Genomic DNA, 7,362 nt, shown 5'->3' with positions numbered 1-7,362 from the left:
CAATAGAGCCTGATAAAAGTGTTTCCAAAGTCCGAACCCAAGTCTGAAATAAGCGTCCATAAAAATCATGATTTTTCTAAAAATACAACTTTATGGAGATTTTGTGACTGAATTCTATTTGGCCTACAATTCTCATCACAATTACAAAATTTCAGCCCGTTCGGTCCCATAGAGCCTAGATAAACTGCTCCAAAAAACGAAACAATAGTCTGAAATTAGCGTCGGAAAAAGTCATAATTTTTCTAAAAATACATTTTTTTTTAGAGATTTTGTGACTGAATTCGATTTCTACTACAATACTCATAACAATTCCAAAATTTCAGCCCGTTTGGTCCCATAGAGCCTCATAAAACTGCTTCCAAAAGTCGAACCAAAGTCTGAAATTAGAGTCCATATTTCTTAAAATACAACTTTATGGAGATTTTAGGAATGAATTTGATTTCGACTACCTACCATTCAATTCCAAAATTTCAGCCCGTTTGGTTCCATAGAGCCTGATAAAAGTGTTTCCAAAGTCCGAACCCAAGTCTGAAATTAGCGTCCATAAAAATCATGATTTTTCTAAAAATACAACTTTATGGAGATTTTGTGACTGAATTCTATTTGGCCTACAATTCTCATCACAATTACAAAATTTCAGCCCGTTCGGTCCCATAGAGCCTAGATAAACTGCTCCAAAAAACGAAACAATAGTCTGAAATTAGCGACGGAAAAAGTCATAATTTTTCTAAAAATACATTTTTTTAGAGATTTTGTGACTGAATTCGATTTTTACTACAATACTCATAACAATTCCAAAATTTCAGCCCGTTTGGTCCCATAGAGCCTCATAAAACTGCTTCCAAAAGTCGAACCAAAGTCTGAAATTAGAGTCCATATTTCTTAAAATACAACTTTATGGAGATTTTAGGAATGAATTCGATTTCGACTACCTACCATTCCATTCCAAAATTTCAGCCCGTTTGGTCCAATAGAGCCTGATAAAAGTGTTTCCAAAGTCCGAACCCAAGTCTGAAATTAGCGTCCATAAAAATCATGATTTTTCTAAAAATATAACTTTATGGAGATTTTGTGACTGAATTCTATTTGGCCTACAATTCTCATCGCAATTACAAAATTTCAGCCCGTTCGGTCCCATAGAGTTTAGATAAACTGCTCCAAAAAACGAAACAATAGTCTGAAATTAGCGTCGGAAAAAGTCATAATTTTTCTAAAAATACATTTTTTTAGAGATTTTGTGACTGAATTCGATTTCTACTACAATACTCATAACAATTCCAAAATTTCAGCCCGTTTGGTCCCATAGAGCCTCATAAAACTGCTTCCAAAAGTCGAACCAAAGTCTGAAATTAGAGTCCATATTTCTTAAAATACAACTTTATGGAGATTTTAGGAATGAATTCGATTTCGACTACCTACCATTCCATTCCAAAATTTCAGCCCGTTTGGTCCCATAGAGCCTCATAAAACTGCTTCCAAAAGTCGAACCAAAGTCTGAAATTAGAGTCCATATTTCTTAAAATACAACTTTATGGAGATTTAACGAATGAATTCGATTTCGACTACCTACCATTCCATTCCAAAATTTCAGCCCGTTTGGTCCCATAGAGCCTGATAAAAGTGTTTCCAAAGTCCGAACCCAAGTCTGAAATTAGCGTCCATAAAAATCATGATTTTTCTAAAAATATAACTTTATGGAGATTTTGTGACTGAATTCTATTTGGCCTACAATTCTCATCGCAATTACAAAATTTCAGCCCGTTCGGTCCCATAGAGCCTAGATAAACTGCTCCAAAAAACGAAACAATAGTCTGAAACTAGCGTCGGAAAAAGTCATAATTTTTCTAAAAATACATTTTTTTAGAGATTTTGTGACTGAATTCGATTTTTACTACAATACTCATAACAATTCCAAAATTTCAGCCCGTTTGGTCCCATAGAGCCTCATAAAACTGCTTCCAAAAGTCGAACCAAAGTCTGAAATTAGAGTCCATATTTCTTAAAATACAACTTTATGGAGATTTTAGGAATGAATTCGATTTCGACTACCTACCATTCCATTCCAAAATTTCAGCCCGTTTGGTCCAATAGAGCCTGATAAAAGTGTTTCCAAAGTCCGAACCCAAGTCTGAAATAAGCGTCCATAAAAATCATGATTTTTCTAAAAATACAACTTTATGGAGATTTTGTGACTGAATTCTATTTGGCCTACAATTCTCATCACAATTACAAATTTTCAGCCCGTTCGGTCCCATAGAGTCTAGAAAAACTGCTCCAAAAAACGAAACAATAGTCTGAAATTAGCGTCGGAAAAAGTCATAATTTTTCTAAAAATACATTTTTTAAGAGATTTTGTGACTGAATTCGATTTCTACTACAATACTCATAACAATTCCAAAATTTCAGCCCGTTTGGTCCCATAGAGCCTCATAAAACTGCTTCCAAAAGTCGAACCAAAGTCTGAAATTAGAGTCCATATTTCTTAAAATACAACTTTATGGAGATTTTACGAATGAATTCGATTTCGACTACCTACCATTCCATTCCAAAATTTCAGCCCGTTTGGTCCCATAGAGCCTGATAAAAGTGTTTCCAAAGTCCGAACCCAAGTCTGAAATTAGCGTCCATAAAAATCATTATTTTTCTAAAAATATAACTTAATGGAGATTTTGTGACTGAATTCTATTTGGCCTACAATTCTCATCGCAATTACAAAATTTCAGCCCGTTCGGTCCCATAGAGCCTAGATAAACTGCTCCAAAAAACGAAACAATAGTCTGAAATAAGCGTCGGAAAAAGTCATAATTTTTCTAAAAATACATTTTTTTAGAGATTATGTGACTAAATTCGATTTCTACTACAATACTCATAACAATTCCAAAATTTCAGCCCGTTTGGTCCCATAGAGCCTCATAAAACTGCTTCCAAAAGTCGAACCAAAGTCTGAAATTAAAGTCCATATTTCTTAAAATACAACTTTATGGAGATTTTAGGAATGAATTCGATTTCGACTACCTACCATTCCATTCCAAAATTTCAGCCCGTTTGGTCCCATAGAGCCTCATAAAACTGCTTCCAAAAGTCGAACCAAAGTCTGAAATTAGAGTCCACATTTCTTAAAATACAACTTTATGGAGATTTTACGAATGAATTCGATTTCGACTACCTACCATTCCATTCCAAAATTTCAGCCCGTTTGGTCCCATAGAGCCTGATAAAAGTGTTTCCAAAGTCCGAACCCAAGTCTGAAATTAGCGTCCATAAAAATCATGATTTTTCTAAAAATATAACTTTATGGAGATTTTGTGACTGAATTCTATTTGGCCTACAATTCTCATCGCAATTACAAAATTTCAGCCCGTTCGGTCCCATAGAGCCTAGATAAACTGCTCCAAAAAACGAAACAATAGTCTGAAATTAGCGTCGGAAAAAGTCATAATTCTTCTAAAAATACATTTTTTTAGAGACTTTGTGACTGAATTCGATTTCTACTACAATACTCATAACAATTCCAAAATTTCAGCCCGTTTGGTCCCATAGAGCCTCATAAAACTGCTTCCAAAAGTCGAACCAAAGTCTGAAATTAGAGTCCATATTTCTTAAAATACAACTTTATGGAGATTTTAGGAATGAATTCGATTTCGACTACCTACCATTCCATTCCAAAATTTCAGCCCGTTTGGTCCAATAGAGCCTGATAAAAGTGTTTCCAAAGTCCGAACCCAAGTCTGAAATAAGCGTCCATAAAAATCATGATTTTTCTAAAAATACAACTTTATGGAGATTTTGTGACTGAATTCTATTTGGCCTACAATTCTCATCACAATTACAAAATTTCAGCCCGTTCGGTCCCATAGAGCCTAGATAAACTGCTCCAAAAAACGAAACAATATTCTGAAATTAGCGTCGGAAAAAGTCATATTTTTTCTAAAAATACATTTTTTTAGAGATTTTGTGACTGAATTCGATTTCTACTACAATACTCATAACAATTCCAAAATTTCAGCCCGTTTGGTCCCATAGAGCCTCATAAAACTGCTTCCAAAAGTCGAACCAAAGTCTGAAATTAGAGTCCATATTTCTTAAAATACAACTTTATGGAGATTTAAGGAATGAATTCGATTTCGACTACCTACCATTCCATTCCAAAATTTCAGCCGGTTTGGTCCCATAGAGCCTCATAAAACTGCTTCCAAAAGTCGAACCAAAGTCTGAAATTAGAGTCCATATTTCTTAAAATACAACTTTATGGAGATTTTAGGAATGAATTCGATTTCGACTACCTACAATTCCATTCCAAAATTTCAGCCCGTTTGGTCCAATAGAGCCTGATAAAAGTGTTTCCAAAGTCCGAACCCAAGTCTGAAATAAGCGTCCATAAAAATCATGATTTTTCTAAAAATACAACTTTATGGAGATTTTGTGACTGAATTCTATTTGGCCTACAATTCTCATCACAATTACAAAATTTCAGCCCGTTCGGTCCCATAGAGCCTAGATAAACTGCTCCAAAAAACGAAACAATAGTCTGAAATTAGCGTCGGAAAAAGTCATAATTTTTCTAAAAATACATTTTTTTTTAGAGATTTTGTGACTGAATTCGATTTCTACTACAATACTCATAACAATTCCAAAATTTCAGCCCGTTTGGTCCCATAGAGCCTCATAAAACTGCTTCCAAAAGTCGAACCAAAGTCTGAAATTAGAGTCCATATTTCTTAAAATACAACTTTATGGAGATTTTAGGAATGAATTTGATTTCGACTACCTACCATTCAATTCCAAAATTTCAGCCCGTTTGGTTCCATAGAGCCTGATAAAAGTGTTTCCAAAGTCCGAACCCAAGTCTGAAATTAGCGTCCATAAAAATCATGATTTTTCTAAAAATACAACTTTATGGAGATTTTGTGACTGAATTCTATTTGGCCTACAATTCTCATCACAATTACAAAATTTCAGCCCGTTCGGTCCCATAGAGCCTAGATAAACTGCTCCAAAAAACGAAACAATAGTCTGAAATTAGCGACGGAAAAAGTCATAATTTTTCTAAAAATACATTTTTTTAGAGATTTTGTGACTGAATTCGATTTTTACTACAATACTCATAACAATTCCAAAATTTCAGCCCGTTTGGTCCCATAGAGCCTCATAAAACTGCTTCCAAAAGTCGAACCAAAGTCTGAAATTAGAGTCCATATTTCTTAAAATACAACTTTATGGAGATTTTAGGAATGAATTCGATTTCGACTACCTACCATTCCATTCCAAAATTTCAGCCCGTTTGGTCCAATAGAGCCTGATAAAAGTGTTTCCAAAGTCCGAACCCAAGTCTGAAATTAGCGTCCATAAAAATCATGATTTTTCTAAAAATATAACTTTATGGAGATTTTGTGACTGAATTCTATTTGGCCTACAATTCTCATCGCAATTACAAAATTTCAGCCCGTTCGGTCCCATAGAGTTTAGATAAACTGCTCCAAAAAACGAAACAATAGTCTGAAATTAGCGTCGGAAAAAGTCATAATTTTTCTAAAAATACATTTTTTTAGAGATTTTGTGACTGAATTCGATTTCTACTACAATACTCATAACAATTCCAAAATTTCAGCCCGTTTGGTCCCATAGAGCCTCATAAAACTGCTTCCAAAAGTCGAACCAAAGTCTGAAATTAGAGTCCATATTTCTTAAAATACAACTTTATGGAGATTTTAGGAATGAATTCGATTTCGACTACCTACCATTCCATTCCAAAATTTCAGCCCGTTTGGTCCCATAGAGCCTCATAAAACTGCTTCCAAAAGTCGAACCAAAGTCTGAAATTAGAGTCCATATTTCTTAAAATACAACTTTATGGAGATTTAACGAATGAATTCGATTTCGACTACCTACCATTCCATTCCAAAATTTCAGCCCGTTTGGTCCCATAGAGCCTGATAAAAGTGTTTCCAAAGTCCGAACCCAAGTCTGAAATTAGCGTCCATAAAAATCATGATTTTTCTAAAAATATAACTTTATGGAGATTTTGTGACTGAATTCTATTTGGCCTACAATTCTCATCGCAATTACAAAATTTCAGCCCGTTCGGTCCCATAGAGCCTAGATAAACTGCTCCAAAAAACGAAACAATAGTCTGAAACTAGCGTCGGAAAAAGTCATAATTTTTCTAAAAATACATTTTTTTAGAGATTTTGTGACTGAATTCGATTTTTACTACAATACTCATAACAATTCCAAAATTTCAGCCCGTTTGGTCCCATAGAGCCTCATAAAACTGCTTCCAAAAGTCGAACCAAAGTCTGAAATTAGAGTCCATATTTCTTAAAATACAACTTTATGGAGATTTTAGGAATGAATTCGATTTCGACTACCTACCATTCCATTCCAAAATTTCAGCCCGTTTGGTCCAATAGAGCCTGATAAAAGTGTTTCCAAAGTCCGAACCCAAGTCTGAAATAAGCGTCCATAAAAATCATGATTTTTCTAAAAATACAACTTTATGGAGATTTTGTGACTGAATTCTATTTGGCCTACAATTCTCATCACAATTACAAATTTTCAGCCCGTTCGGTCCCATAGAGTCTAGAAAAACTGCTCCAAAAAACGAAACAATAGTCTGAAATTAGCGTCGGAAAAAGTCATAATTTTTCTAAAAATACATTTTTTAAGAGATTTTGTGACTGAATTCGATTTCTACTACAATACTCATAACAATTCCAAAATTTCAGCCCGTTTGGTCCCATAGAGCCTCATAAAACTGCTTCCAAAAGTCGAACCAAAGTCTGAAATTAGAGTCCATATTTCTTAAAATACAACTTTATGGAGATTTTACGAATGAATTCGATTTCGACTACCTACCATTCCATTCCAAAATTTCAGCCCGTTTGGTCCCATAGAGCCTGATAAAAGTGTTTCCAAAGTCCGAACCCAAGTCTGAAATTAGCGTCCATAAAAATCATTATTTTTCTAAAAATATAACTTAATGGAGATTTTGTGACTGAATTCTATTTGGCCTACAATTCTCATCGCAATTACAAAATTTCAGCCCGTTCGGTCCCATAGAGCCTAGATAAACTGCTCCAAAAAACGAAACAATAGTCTGAAATTAGCGTCGGAAAAAGTCATAATTTTTCTAAAAATACATTTTTTTAGAGATTTTGTGACTGAATTCGATTTCTACTACAATACTCATAACAATTCCAAAATTTCAGCCCGTTTGGTCCCATAGAGCCTCATAAAACTGCTTCCAAAAGTCGAACCAAAGTCTGAAATTAGAGTCCATATTTCTTAAAATACAACTTTATGGAGATTTTAGGAATGAATTCGATTTCGACTACCTACCATTCCATTCCAAAATTTCAGCCC

Source organism: Hesperophylax consimilis, unplaced genomic scaffold (genome assembly GCF_061612785.1).
Source record: "Hesperophylax consimilis isolate HC1 unplaced genomic scaffold, BYU_Hcon_1.0 scaffold_50, whole genome shotgun sequence".
Taxonomy (NCBI): domain Eukaryota; kingdom Metazoa; phylum Arthropoda; class Insecta; order Trichoptera; family Limnephilidae; genus Hesperophylax; species Hesperophylax consimilis.
This window is presented reverse-complemented; position numbering follows the sequence as displayed.